Raw genomic sequence first — 15,000 nt, 5'->3', positions numbered from 1 at the left:
TGCTCTGTAAGCTGGGAAAGTTAGCGTCTCTGCTTCCACATCTGCAATAAACAATTATTTTTCTCTGTTATGTTACATGAATTGGACAATAGCAGATAATTGGCTAGTTTCTGTGAGTCTGTGGTTGTGTTGTTATGTAGGAAGTGTAAGCTGTGTCTGATGTGAGTGTATACATTGCAATGTAATAGGAAGTGTTCAATTGTTTCATCTTGTTGGGTGTTGCATTGTGTACAGTGTGTGTTTCCATCTATGTGTCTGTTCCTATAATTTAATTTGAGTGTGTTGCTGCGAGTGTTGGTGGCTTCATCATTTTCATAGAAATAAATTTCCCTGACTTCTGTCTTGTAAGTTCTGTAGAGTATAAGTGTTTCTTTGTGTTCCATTTCTTGTCTCCATTCCTGTGAGTCTTTAGTTTTCAAGATTTGTGTAATGTTGTATTGTGTAGTGTTTGCCAGTGTGTAAATGTTCATGTCCAGTAATTGTAAGTATTTTTTGACTGTTGCGGTCCATTTGTCTGTGTTGTGTTCAATTCTGTCCAGTAAACATAATGTGAGTAGATCATTATTTGAGCTTGCCATGATGTGTCTGATGTATGTCAGTTTAGCCTTGCTGTCTCTGTTTATCATAGATGTTGATCCTATTTCTCCTTTTAAGAAGCTGTTTGCTGTGTATTTTGGTACTCGGAGAATGGTCCTGAATGCTACATTTTCAGCTCTTTGTAGGTGTTGGAGGTTGTTATTGGTGTATGGGATGACTCCTTGACACTATAGGATTTTCGGTAGCGCCACTTGTTTCCATTATGTCTTCCCTATCAAGTCTTTGTTGGAGCTTTTTGCTATCACTGCAGCGGTGGTGTTGCTCAGTCTTCTGGCTTCTGAGATTTTGTCATTTGTAAGGCAGTTTCTCCTGTCTGTGATGGTAATGCCGATATATTTAATTTTACTTGTAATTTTGATGCCACTTATGGTGTCAAGGTTTGTGGCTTGGTTGGGTTGTATACCAAAATAAAGCTTTTGTCTTTATTGATTTTTAAGCCACAGGAGTTTGCAGCTTCTGTTAGAGTGGCAATCATGTTCTGTGCCTCATTTTCACTGTGTGCTAGCAGTAGCCCGTCGTCCGTGAAGAACAGTGCCAGTATGAAGCACAGTTCGTCCCTGAAGACAGCTTGTGTCTGGTCAAGGTGCATAATGATGAGGTATGTCAGTAGCAGGAACAGCTTATTATGAAATTATGACATCAGGGATGTCATAATTTCATTGTTTAGGTATAATGTCACTTTGTCATTTTGGTAGATTTCCCTTATGTCAATAATGTGGGGTTGGATTCTGAATTTTTTCATGCATTCTACTAGTGACTTTCTATCTATGCTGTCGAATGCTTTTCTAAATTCGATGGCCACAGCATATAGAGTTTTTTTTTTCATTTTGAATGATTTTTCAATGCAGTAACTTAAAAGAAAGAGGTTATCTTCGATGCGTCTTCTCTTGGTGAATCCTGCTTACAGTGCACTGTCCTGTTGGTTTCTGTGTATGTGTTCTATCTTGGTTCTCATTATCGACATGAATAGTTTATAATTATGAAGTGTTAAGGAGGGCAATGGGACGGAGGTCACTCACTGTGGGCTTGCTCTTTTTCTCTAGGAGGACAGTTTTGGACATCTTTCAGCTTTGGGGTATTTGATTTTCTGTTAGAGTTTTGTTGCGGCATTTTTTGGTGGTCTGGATACATATTTTACTGTCTGCCAAAAGTTTAAAGAGTTCTCCTCTCAGGTTATCAGGGCCAGCAGCTTTGTTGTTCGTGATGGACTTTAAGGCTTGTATTATTTCCCTGTCTTTAATATCTGGGTGTTCCATGTTCATGATGCTTGGAGGGGACTCTGTTTCTATTGCTGAGAGGTGTTCTAGCAGGTGCGCAGGGAAGGTTAATGTGTGTCCTTGTACTGTCATGTGTAAGGTGCTAGGGTTTAGGAGATTAAAGTCTGTCTTGTAGGACTCTCGATCTTCATTGTTCCACACTTCTTCAATATGACATGGGTGCATTTGGTAGATACCTTGCCAGTATTCCTCAAGCTTGCTTTGTATTTCCTCTTTTGGTAGCGCTGTCTCTGTGTTGTCGTACAGCATTATTTCTTTACTTATGGTTTCTTTTCCTCTTAAATAATTAATTGTTGCCATAGTTTCATGTTTGAGTTTCTATCACTTTTGATCTTGTCGATGATAGTTTTTTCATACTTGTGTACTGCTGTTTTTTTTTTTTTTTTGCTTCTTTAACTTTCAATTTCTGTGAGATGTATTGTTGAGTGAGCTGTTCTTTGTCTTCTTGTGTCACTGCTCTTCTGGCTTGTCTATTGTATTCTTTTTTTGTCTTTATTTCTTTTCTGATGGTTTCTGTCATCCATTTTGGTTCTGTGTCTTGCTTGTGTGTAGAGGTTCGGGGTGTGATTGTTCTGATAAGGTGCTTGTTTGCTGCCACTTGCATGATAGTTTCAAGCTCGGCTATATTGGTGGTGGGTGTTGCTGCTTGGGTGAGTTAGCTTTCCACTTCTGTAATATATTTAACACAGTTTTCTTCTTCCAAACTTAAAATAGATTTTTGTATGCTGTTCTTGGTTTTTGTGTAAGTCGCTGGTCTGTCATGTGCTTTAAATTTGATTTTGATTATGTAGTGGTCAGATAGGTCATACAAATCTTTGTTCTCATCAATGTGCATGTTGAGGTAGGTATTTAATAACTTGTCATTCACTAGGTCTATTGGACTGCCTATGTCATTTTGTGATCTTGTGATTGTTCCTGTGTGCAAGTGGTGTTAAGTTCAATAATGTGTAACCAGTCTCTTCTATCAGATCTAACACTATTTCTCCATTTTTGTTTAAAGATTGTGGGCCAAGAAAACCTAGATGGCTGTTAAAGTCGCCCATTATTATTACATAGTCTTGCTGTGTGTTTTTTGTTATGTTAATAATCTCATTTTTTATATGTGTGTTTAAGTTAGTGTTGGTACATGAAAAACAAACAAGGATTATACATATGTTCATGGTGTTGAGGCTAAGTGTTGTGTGAAGGATGTGTTTGCTTTGGGTGTGTTGCTTATCCATTTTTAAGTGTGCTTTGTTGAAAACTATTTTCAAACTTCCACCTTATTTATCAGTTATGTCTCTGTATGAGCTAATTGAATCAAAGTGGTTTGATAAATCCACTTTACTGAAATTTTCTTGTGTTTCTGTTAGGCAAAGTATATCATATTTTTGGGTTATTAGTTTTCCTAGTTCATACTGTTTGTTGTTTGTTAATCCTTGGGCATTAATTAGGGTGAAATTTTGTGTTGTTGGTATAACTAGTGGATGTAGTCAGTTCTGGTCTTGTGTTGAGTCGCGTTTTTTCTTGAGGGTGCTGCCTTTGTAATCTATGTACCAGGTGAAATAACCCTGGTCTCTTTTCTCCTTTTGTTGATTTTTCAGTATATTGACCATCTCTCTTTGTTTTCTTGTCATGTCATTTGCAACAGACATATTTGCTACATGCTCGTCTCTGTTGTATTTGAGATTTTTTGCTTCTTTTAGTATTGCATATTTGGTTGTGATGTCATCTAGTTTAACAAGTAAGGGCTCTCTGCTCCGCCGCGCTCCCTGGCTCACCAAGCTCCCTGGCCCACCACGCTACCCGACCTGCCACGCTCCCTAGTCTGCCACACTCTTGCTCCCCCGGCTGCTAAGTCACCACTCTCCTAGCCTCCGTCTCACTACGCTGTCTGTCATCTACCCATATTGGGCGCCGTCTCTTCACAGTAACCATGGTGTCCTCACACCAGCCGTTGTCTCCTTACACCGGCCACCCCTCCTACCACACCAGCCACAATTCTACGTCCGTCACCACATTTGTGTACCCTTTGTTCCCCTGTTTACTAGAGATTGCTTCACCTCTGACCTGCAACCACATGCTGTTCCAGTTCTCTGCTCCAGACGCTGTTCCAGTCCTCTACTGCTACTCCACACGCTGTTCCAGTTTTTTCACTCCCCTCTTCTCCGGCTCTTCACTCCATGCAGTGTTCCAGCTCCACTCTTCTGTGTCCTACGATTAATCCCTTTCCTTTGTGCCCAGGATTAGCCCCCTTTTCCGCTGTGCTCAGGATTAACCTCTTTTCCCCTACGCCCAATAATAATCTCCAGTGAACGCATTCCTGCTTGAGTGCCATCCAACGCAGGGTTCTCACTGCTGTGTACATGTGTTAAGTGTTTTACCCCCACCACGCACGTGCTGCATACATGAGCACAAACCTGCCTCTTTGCTATGACTACCCTGCCTGAATTCTCTGTTTTCACAGCACATATGGCCTTCAGAGCGCCATCTTTTTGTAGCCAGGACCCATCCATGTGATTCTCCATTCTTGAGTGTAATTTCAAGGCCGCCTTTATTAAGGATAAACTTACAAAATTAACTCATGCTACACAGCCTTGCCTCCTTCTGACGTCCTCTCCAGAGCCTCCAACGTCATCAACAGTGCTTCCACTTCTACCATGCTATATAATGACCTAAGAGCTGTTGTCCTGAATCCTCTCCAGTCTTCAGTCATGGCCTATCTCTAGGAACTTCTCTGCAAGGAAGAACTCGGTGGTGTGAAGTCATCGGACCTCCTCAGGCACATAATGAATCTATTGGATGATAAGTACGATTCATTCGACAAGGAGCTCTTCCGCCACCTATAGTTTTAAACGCCTGCCCACTGCCACTCAACAAAGTCTCTTCAGCGTCAAGGACAAACTGCTGGTTGATTGGTTGAGGAGATTGCTCAGCTGGCTGACAACTTCACGGCGACTCTTCCATAGAACCTTTCAGTTTCCACTGTTGTGGAGAAGCTAGAGAAAGACTCGCGGATTACAAAATCAGTCTCTAGACTCGCTCTCCAGGTCAGTGCCATCAGTCAACAACTCAACAGGTGCCCCCTTTCCAGAACTTGTAAACGCTTCTAACTACGTTCCCGTTCTTCTAGTAGGTCTGCCTACGCCTCCAACTCCTCTGCAGGTGTCCTCAGCACTTCCTACCACCACATGTTTGGCAGTGACGCTCGCAAGTACCACCGCCCTGTAACTTCACAGTGCCTTCTTCAAGCCTGTCAAGCAAACATTAGAGGTGCATAATGTTCGCTGTGCTTTCACGATGCTCTACGACTCTACGTCTTCTGGTTACTCACAAAGACCAAGTTTTTTATCGACACTGGCGCTGAAGTTAGTTTCCTCCCTGCAACAGCTTCCCAGTGCTCCTTACCTAAAACTTTACACTTATGTGCTTCCAACAGCACCAAGATTACAGATAATGTTGGTTGAGCTCAACTTGCGCCGTTCCTTCAAGTGTATCTTCTACGTGGCAGCAGTCTCTTAAGAACTCTTGGGCGTCTAATTTTTTAAACCATTTCGGTCTCCTGGCCAATATTAAGAATCAAAAGCTCGTCGACCCCACTCGCTTCGCTCAGTACACGTATCCAACCCATCCCTGGCGACAGTGCGTACCTCTCCATGGTTCAAGCAGACAATCTGTTCACTGCACTCCTGAAAACGTTCCCGTCTTTCCTGCTGCTGTACACCGCCACTAAGCCTGTCAAACACGGTCATGCACCACATAGAGACCTCCGGACTACCTAGTTACACTAAAGTCCGACGCCTCGCTCTTGAACGCTTCAAGCTCGCCAAAGCTGAGTTTGAGCCTCTTGTGTGTGCTGGTATCATGTGGCAGAGGGCCAGCAGCTCCATCTCCTTCAAAGTGTCCAGTATTGCTGTAGGTGCCATCCTTCAACAATACATCAGTGATGGCTGAAGGCCTGTTGCCTTATTCTCAAATAATTCTGCGCTGCAGAAGCAAAGTACAGTGCTTTTGACAGAGAGCTTCTTGCCATCTACCGAACCATCAACGCTTTCGTTATTTCGTGGAAGGTCAGAAGTTCTATGTCTTCACCGACCACAAACGTCACACCGTTGTGTCAACAATAATAAGTCCACCTACACTCCACGCCAGGTGCTGCACATCAAGTATGTGTCACAATTCACCACCGACATCCGGCATGTTAAAGCTTGTGAAAACGCTCCTGCTGATGCACTCTCTCGCAACATCCACGCTGTGTCCTCCTCCCTCATCGAGTATGCCACCGTTGTTGCAGATCAAGTGGATGACGCTGAGCTGCGGCAGCTGAAAGAAAATGCCACACTCCAGATGAGGAAGATACAGATGCCGGGAACAACTGTTCAGCTATTCGCCGACGTCTCCATGCCCAACGTCCGGTGTGACCTGGCTGTGCAGCATCGCTACCCGATGTTCAGGCAGCTGCATGGCCTCTCTCACCCTGGCATCCATGCGTTGCAACAGATGATGACTTCTCGCTTCATTTGGACTGGCATCAACAAAGACGTAGGACTGTGGACCACCACCTGCTTGAAGTGCCAAGCCACTAAAATGATGTGCCACACCCACTCTTCTACAAGCACCTTCACACCAATCTCCACCAGGTTCGAATATTGATCTCGTCGTGTCACTGCCGTTCTATCGGACTTATCGACACCTGTGACTTGTGTGGATTGCTTCTCTCATTGGCCTGCCGGACATCACCACAGACTCCATAAAAACGTGATGTCCTGGTTTGGCATTCCTCTCAGCCTCACTTCAGACTGTGGTAGCCAGTTCGAGTCCTACGTGTGGGATCATGTCATGACTGTGCTTAGCATCTGCTGCTTCAGGACTGACTACGAGGTACCATCCGCAGGCCAACGTGTTCGAGCGATTTCATCGCCTGCTAAAGGCCTCGCTGGTAGCCGCCTCATCCTGTTGCGAGAAACGCCAGACTGCCTTCAAGGAGGACCTATTGCACTCCTATACCAAGCTGGTATACATCACAACCCTCTGTTTGCCAAGGGAAGTTCTCACTATCCAGCCTGCCTTCATACCCTACTGCATCCAGGATTTCGCCAGCAACCTAAAAGAGTCCTTGGCAAGTCTTCAGGTGGTGCAGCCTCGCACGTCTTCCGCCAACACCTTCGCCAATCAAGACCTTGAAAGCTGCTTAATGGTGTCAAATGGCTCCTCCACCAACCCTACCAGGGCCCCTTCAAAGTCATCCATTTGACTCGGAAGACGTTTATCCTGGATGTCAATGGCGCCTCCCAGACCGTACCAGTAGACAGGGTAAATTTAACCTGCCTAACCATCAAGATACCCCGGACCAAGCCGCCACTACTGCCATTTCCACATTCTATGGTGCTGCCACACGTCCTTCCTCATCACTAGTGGGGAGTATTATAGTTTGACACAAAACTTACCCATTACATTCTCCTGTAAATTACGAATACTTTCAAAATATTTACATAAAATTTTCTTTAAAAATACAAATGACATTCTTCTTCATTTGTTGTCACATTTGCATCTATCATAAAATACATCCACGCTCACAAATGTATTTATTTTGTATGTATTATTGTACAAAGTCTAAATGTTTAGTCATATTCGTGTAGTCTGTAAATATTTTTGCCAATAAATAAGGAAAGATGTTCAAACTTTCATTGCCATCCCTTAAGAGAATCCTATAGCGTTTAGTATTACTATCATGTTTGGGCTGTGTATGTAAAGTTAATCAAATGAACATTGGCCAAAAACCTCTTAGCGGACTAAATACGGCGGGAAACTCTAATCCCGTATGACCAACATGACGGCTCGTTAGTTCATCCCTTAGGACACCATCTTCGCTTACCAACTCGGCTACATGGTGTCACGTGCGAAATTTTTTTTAACAGATAGATGAAGTTACAGCCAAGGCCACCCAGGGACAAGGGGCCAGAATTAACAGGCTTGATAAAGCTTAATATATTTAGATCTTCACTGCTATTGTGCCACACCACACACACTCTAGTTTCATTACCCCCAACACAAAGTTGTGCCTCCACCAGGTATTCACACACGAAAAAAATTTCAACCTAACACTGTTGAAGAGACTCAGGCAAAATCTTGACAAAATCAGGTCGCTCAAGGTGAGTTATGATAACAAAGACGCAGCCATGCTGGGGTTTGTATATTTCACAAGAAAGTGTTTACAAACATACAAATAAAGTTCCTTCTTATATCTTTGCAATGCAAAAAAACATGATAATAAGTCACGTAATACTATTCCATTTAATACTTCTTCATTAAAAGACTAGAGATACAATACTGAAACATTACTTAGAACATTATATCTGAAAAATACAAGTTACTAATTAATCTTAGATGAAACTTATACAAGAACTTAGATAGAAAGGGAACTAAAGCAATAAATTATACTTTGAGGTAACTTACAATATTTAAAGACTTAGGTACATGTATTCTTAACATACTCCCAGCCATCAACTTATCAAAAATAGACTAGATATTCTAAATAAATGAAAAAAGAATAAGTTCATGCTTCCTGAGATGTAGCATTGAATAAGGCTCCAATTAGTTCCAGCCGAGGTAAAGTAACCTGCTTAATAGGAGCTACTTTTGTTCTAGACATAACGAAAGATACATGGAACTTCTCCTGAGATTTAGGCATATACAAGTACCCACTACAACTGTAACCTTTCTCAAAATCATCACAGAAGGCATGTATCTCCAAACCTTCAACTGACCTTAACAGCAAATTTCGAAAATAACATCTATCAATTTCAAAGGTCTTGATAGTCTTAATGCCATCAACCCAACTTTAATTTCAAGTCATGTGATTGAGTTTCATCCCAATCAAATCCAAAATTTCCAGATTTCCTGAAACAATATTTTAGCGTACATAGTGAAAGACTTACCAACCCCAGTGGGCCAAATATTTTAGCTATTAAACTCAAAATAGTTCTCTTGCTGAAGTTCATATCGAAGTTATCAACCAAACTGAATCCCTCAAACGAAAATACATCTTTAGAGGAGTTCTAGCACATTCCTAACAATTATGTTACATCGACCTCAGACTCAAAATATTGATAATGCTCATTAATCAAAAAGTCATTGTTAGTGTGCCATTTGGATAAAATCATACCGGCATCTGATAGTATTTTCTGAGCTCCACTAAGGATTTCACTGGCTTGGCTTCTTCATCAGTGTATGCTTCTGAGAACTAATGATCAACATACAGGTTTTCCTTAAGCTCTTGTACTGTTAGTGAATCAGGATAACCATTCAAATGGTGTTGAAGAGTGGCATTCAATAAAAATGGACCACTAGTATTACCAAACGGCACTCTCACAAACCTCATATCACGCATCCTATTACCACATTGCTACAAAAAACCGGTGAATACCCTGATCAGCGCGTTGAACCCTAATCTGCAAAAATGCTACTGTAATATCTGCAGTCAAAGCAACATTACGTACATCTAAACCTTAACAGAATTTCAACAAGTTCAGGAATAAGTAATGGATCAGACTCTAAACAGTCATTCAAAGAAATACCATTACGTTTATTTTTTTTCAGTATAAATACCTACATTTTCTAACTTCCAAAAAAACATGCAGATCAGATTCAATGGCATGGTTAGCAATACTTATAAATAACATATGATGAGTTATTATCTCCTCATGGGCCTTCAAACAAGAACCAAACAAAATCTAACCAAATATTAAATTATGGGCCATTAAATCTCCTAATTTCACAACATTATCTGCTGAAACAAACCTCCAAGAATTATCCATTCCTACCAATATATCCAAAACGAGGTTTCGATTTTGCCCATGCTCATCAGCTAATGGTAGGTACGAAAGAGTCTGCAACACATCATCAGGTAGTGTACCTGCTGACTTCTCAAAGGGGGACAAATAGACATTATTTCAACAGCAAACACAGAATGGTTAAGACCCAGGGTATCAAGCAAATTCAAATCATACACATTCCTTTCTTTGCAGTCCTATGATTTATTGTTACCAAAGGCTAAGTAGGAAATGTAGTACTTAGATATAACCCACTTAGGCTTGATTCTTCTAAGTTATGACTTATATATGTGATATCTGCACCCAAATCAAATATTACAGTAGCTTCAACAGAATTGCCACTATTTGTTAGGATCTTAGCTGTCTGCAATACTGTGGACTTTATACTCTCTGATCATGATAAATGCTTACATGTGCAAAATGATCAGTTTTAACATTATTATTTGGCTGAACAATTACTTTATCACTAGTTTGCTGGGTAACAGACGCTTTACTTGGTAGGTTATTAGCTCCATGCAAAGGTTTGAGAGATCTATAAAACAAGACATCACGATATCCACTGCAGAGTACACTTCACCTTATCCTTACAACATCTGGATAGATACCCTGAGAGTAGGCACTTAAAACACAATCCCTTCTTAACTTTCTTTTCGAGGGCAGGTATGTGTCAACATTTCTCAGATCTGTCTCTTCTGAAAAAAACACAGTGCGTTAGGACTTCTTCAGCTTGGCTGAAGCGTAACTATTCTTTCTTCTATTAACTTCTTGCCGTACAGTACGTTTTTCCTTGGATGCATCCTTAAACGTTTCCGCCACTGAATTTCTTGCTGCAGGAATTTCAATAACCACTCCAAGTCATCTTCATGTCCAGAGCTTTCGACCATTCCAACCTTATATATTCTAGAAGTCAAGATAAGATTATATATTCTGGTCACCGGTGATCCCAAGCCCTTCCAAGCTTCTTACATGTCACAACAGCTTATCTCGTATACTCGTATACTCGTATTCCTGACCGTCTTGGAGACATGCCCAACATTCTTGATCTCTTCCTCACCTCTAACCCTTCTGCTTATGCTGTCACCCTTTCATCTCCGTTGGGCTCCTCCGATCACAATCTCATTTCTGTATCTTGTCCTATTTTTCCAATCCCTCCGCAGGATCCTCCAAAGCGAAGGTGCCTCTGGCGTTTTGCCTCTGCCAGTTGGGGGGACCTGAGGAGGTATTATGCTGATTTTCCCTGGAATGATTATTGCTTCCGTGTCAGAGACCCATCTCTTTGTGCTGAACGCATAACAGAGGTGTTAGTATCTGGCATGGAGGCGTACATTCCTCATTCTTTTCTCAACCTAAACCTTCTAAACCTTGGTTTAACTCAGCCTGTTCTCGTGCTATACATGATAGAGAGGTTGCCCACAAAAGGTACTTGAGCCTTCCATCTCCTGAATCTCATGCACTTTATATCTCTGCCCGGAATCATGCCAAGTCTGTTCTTCAACTTGCCAAACACTCTTTCATAAATAGGAAATGTCAAAATCTTTCAAACTCAAACTCTCCTCGTGACTTCTGGCATCTAGCCAAAAACATCTCAAATAACTTCACTTCTTCATCTTTCCTCCTTTATTTCATCCTGATGGCACCACTGCCATCTCTTCTGTCTCTAAAGCTGAACTCTTTTCTCAAACCTTTGCTCACAACTCCACCTTGGACGATTCTGGGCTTGTCCCTCCCTCTCCTCCTCCCTCTGACTATTTCATGTCTACAATCAAAATTCTTCGTAATGATGTTTTCCATGCCCTTGCTGGCCTAAACCCTCGGAAGGCTTATGGACCTGATGGGGTCCCTCCTATTGTTCTCAAAAACTGTGCTTCTGTGCTTGCACCTTGCCTGGCCAAACTCTTCCAACTTTGTCTATCGACTTCTACCTTTCCTTCCTGCTGGAAGTTCGCCTACATTCAGCCTGTTCCTAAAAGGGTGACCGTTCTAACCCCTCAAACTACCGTCCTATAGCTTTAATCTCTTGCTTGTCTAAAGTTTTTGAATCTATCCTGAATAGGAAGATTCTCAAACATCTGTCACTTCACAATCTTCTGTCTGATCGCCAGTATGGCTTCCGTCAAGGTCGCTCTACTGGTGATCTTCTGGCTTTCCTTACTGAGTCTTGGTCATCCTCTTTTAGAGATTTCGGTGAAACTTTTGCTGTTGCGTTAGACATATCAAAAGCTTTTGATAGAGTCTGGCATAAAGCTTTGATTTCAAAACTGCCCTCTTACGGCTTCTATCCTTCTCTCTGCAACTTTATCTCAAGTTTCCTTTCCGACCGCTCTATTGCTGCTGTGGTAGACGGCTACTGTTCTTCTCCTAAACCTATTAATAGTGGTGTTCCTCAGGGTTCTGTCCTGTCACCCACTCTCTTTCTATTATTCATTAATGACCTTCTTAACCAAACTTCTTGCCCTATCCACTCCTACGCTGATGATACCACCCTACATCTTTCCACGTTCTTTCAGAGACGTCCAACCCTTCAGGAAATTAACAGATCACGCGGGGACGCCACGGAACGCCTGACTTCCGATCTTTCTAAAATTTCCGATTGGGGCAGAGAAAATCTAGTAGTTTTCAATGCCTCAAAACTCAATTCCTCCATCTATCAACTCGACACAACCTTCCAGACAACTATCCCTCTTCTTCAATGACACTCAACTGTCTCCTCTTCCACAATGAATATCCTCGGTCTGTCCTTTGCTCATAATCTTAACTGGAAACTTCACATCTCATCTCTTGCTAAAACAGCTTCTATGAAGTTAGGTGTTCTGAGGCGTCTCCGCCAGTTTTTCTCGCCCTCCAACTGCTTACTCTGTATAAGGGCCTTATCCGTCCCTGTATGGAGTACTCTTCGCATGTTTGGGGGTTCCAGTCACACAGCTTTGCTTGATAGGGTGGAATCGAAAGCTCTTCCCCTCCTCAGACTAACTGTCTTCAGTCTCTTTCTCACCGCCGAAATGTTGCATCCCTTTCTATATATTATCGCTATTTTCATGGTAACTGTTCTACTGATCTTGGTAACTGCATGCCTCCCCTCCTCCTGCGGCCACGCTGCACAAGGCTTTCTTCTTCCTCTCATCCCTATTCTGTCCAACTCTCTAATGCAAGAGTTAACCAGTAAGCTCAATCATTCATCCTTTTCACTGGTAAACTCTGGAACTCACTCCCTGCATCTGTATTTCCAAATTCCTACAACTTGTCTTCTTTTAAGAGGGAGGTATCGAGGCATTTGCTCCCCTAATTCTGGCTGACGGTTTTGGCACTTTTTGTACTCTTTGGAGAGCCAGCGCTCAAGTGGGCTTTTTTCTAACTTTTTTTTTTTTTGCCCTCTTCCCTACGTAAAAAAAAAAAAAAAAAAATCTTGTAGCTTCCACAGGGATTTACACTGGTTAGCTCCCCTTGTGTGGGTGGCAAGGAAATATTCTGCACATGGGCAAATATTATCCTCTCAGGACGATCAAATCTTTCTTTTAGCAGGTCACAGGCCACCCTATAGTTTGCTGAAGAAAGATACAAGCCCTCAGTGACTGATAGTCTTCTCCTTGAAATAGTGACTGCAAGTAACCAAATTTGCTTATATCTGGCAGTTCATTTTCGTCAACTAGTGCCTCAAATCTGTCCCAGAATGACTGCTATTCAGTTAACCAGAATATTTGGGAAGCTCCAATCTAGGTAACTTGACCTCTGACCTCTTAGAAGTGATATATGTTTTGTCAATATCATTATTTTCTTTCCTCAAAAGTGTAGCTACTTGAACTATTTTGCTCTCCTAGCATCTTTGTGGAACCTGTTAGTTTCATCAGTATCTGCTTCAAGGTCATCAGGTTTATCCAGCAGTAATTCAACTTTGGCCTGACGAACATCAAAGGTCGCTAACCGCTGGTCAAAAACACTAACAGCAGAATCTAACAACTCAAAGCTGGTGTCAGTGTCCTTACACAAATCTTGGAGCTCCTTCAAACTCCACGTCACCCACCCTCTGCCTGACCCCCTCTTCTTGCGAACTTCTTTGAAGTCCTGAGACTTCTTTCTGATAATAATTCGGGCTTGATACCTTCTAGTAAAATCCATCTAAAGGTCCCTAGTTCATTCCTGGGTCTGGTCACCATAAATGTTGAAACTCATGCAAAATCTTGACAAAACCAGCTCGCTCAAGGGACTTACGATAACAAAGACGCAACCATGCTGGGGTGTGTATTTTTCATAAGGAAAGGTTTACACACATCTTTGTAATGCAAAAAAGCATAATAATACATCACGTAATACTTTTTTATTTAATACTTCTTCATTAAAAGACTAGAGATACAATACTGAAACATTACTTAGAGCATTATAGCTGAAGAAAAACTACAAGTTATTTATTAATCTTAGCTGAAACTTATAAAAGAACTTAAATAGAAGGGAGACTAAAGCAATAAATTATACCCTGAGGTAACTTATAATATTCGAAGATTCAGGTACATGTATTCTTAACAAACACTACACTAAAGACCTTTGTACACATTGGCGTCCTCCTGGGTTCACTGTTCCTCCCACTTCGAACTCTCTATTAAGAGGGCTGAACACAGGGTTGTTGGGTTAGTAGACGACCTCAAAGAATATGTTGTTGTTAGGAAGGTCAGGGACAATGTGCCTGTTCATCCTGTGTACACCCTTCTTGAGTGAGGCAATATACCTGCCAACTAGCTTCTTCCATGTAACTAATACGTACGCAGTTCAAACGTAAACCCTAGTAGGGTTAAAATGCTTTAAAAGCATCTCATATGATTTATACTGTTACAATGCCATAAAATCACATTTCCTTTTTTGTTTTGTCGTCTTATCCTAAGTTTTCCAAAATTTCGCTAATACGTCAACCTTGAGATGGTATCAATTCCATCAGTAGTCTTTAAACTATATATGATTTAGTAATATTGCATGTTTCTTCTTCGATGTGTTTTAAACATTTATTTATTTTTTAGTTATACCTATTGGTCTCATAAAAGAAGCCCCTAGACTTCTAAGACACTAACATAAGAACACTCACCATATATTTATGTGGAAACCTACTTTTAACGAGTTCAAGTCAAAATGCAGGATATGTTAAGTGTCTTAGAAGCTTAGGTGTTTCTTTTATGAGACTAGTAGGTCAGTCAAGTACACTCTCTCTTCATGAGAAGTGGTATATATTTTGTAATTTTTATCTTTTAATCTTGAGTTTAATGGATATGAAAATGGAATTGTTATCTGAAGCGCAAAAGTTTATGTCTATCTATCTATCTATGACTGCAAAA

At 41.3% G+C, this 15,000-nt stretch overlaps 1 protein-coding gene across 1 annotated transcript in view; it reads left to right on the top strand.

The window, feature by feature from the left end:
• Positions 1-15,000, top strand: part of LOC123519224 (deoxynucleoside triphosphate triphosphohydrolase SAMHD1-like) — an 85,835-nt gene that overhangs the window by 14,827 nt on the left and 56,008 nt on the right. The window lies entirely within an intron of this gene.

This window comes from Portunus trituberculatus, chromosome 7 (assembly GCF_017591435.1).
Source record: "Portunus trituberculatus isolate SZX2019 chromosome 7, ASM1759143v1, whole genome shotgun sequence".
NCBI classification, from domain to species: Eukaryota; Metazoa; Arthropoda; class Malacostraca; order Decapoda; family Portunidae; genus Portunus; species Portunus trituberculatus.
This window is presented reverse-complemented; position numbering and strand designations above follow the sequence as displayed.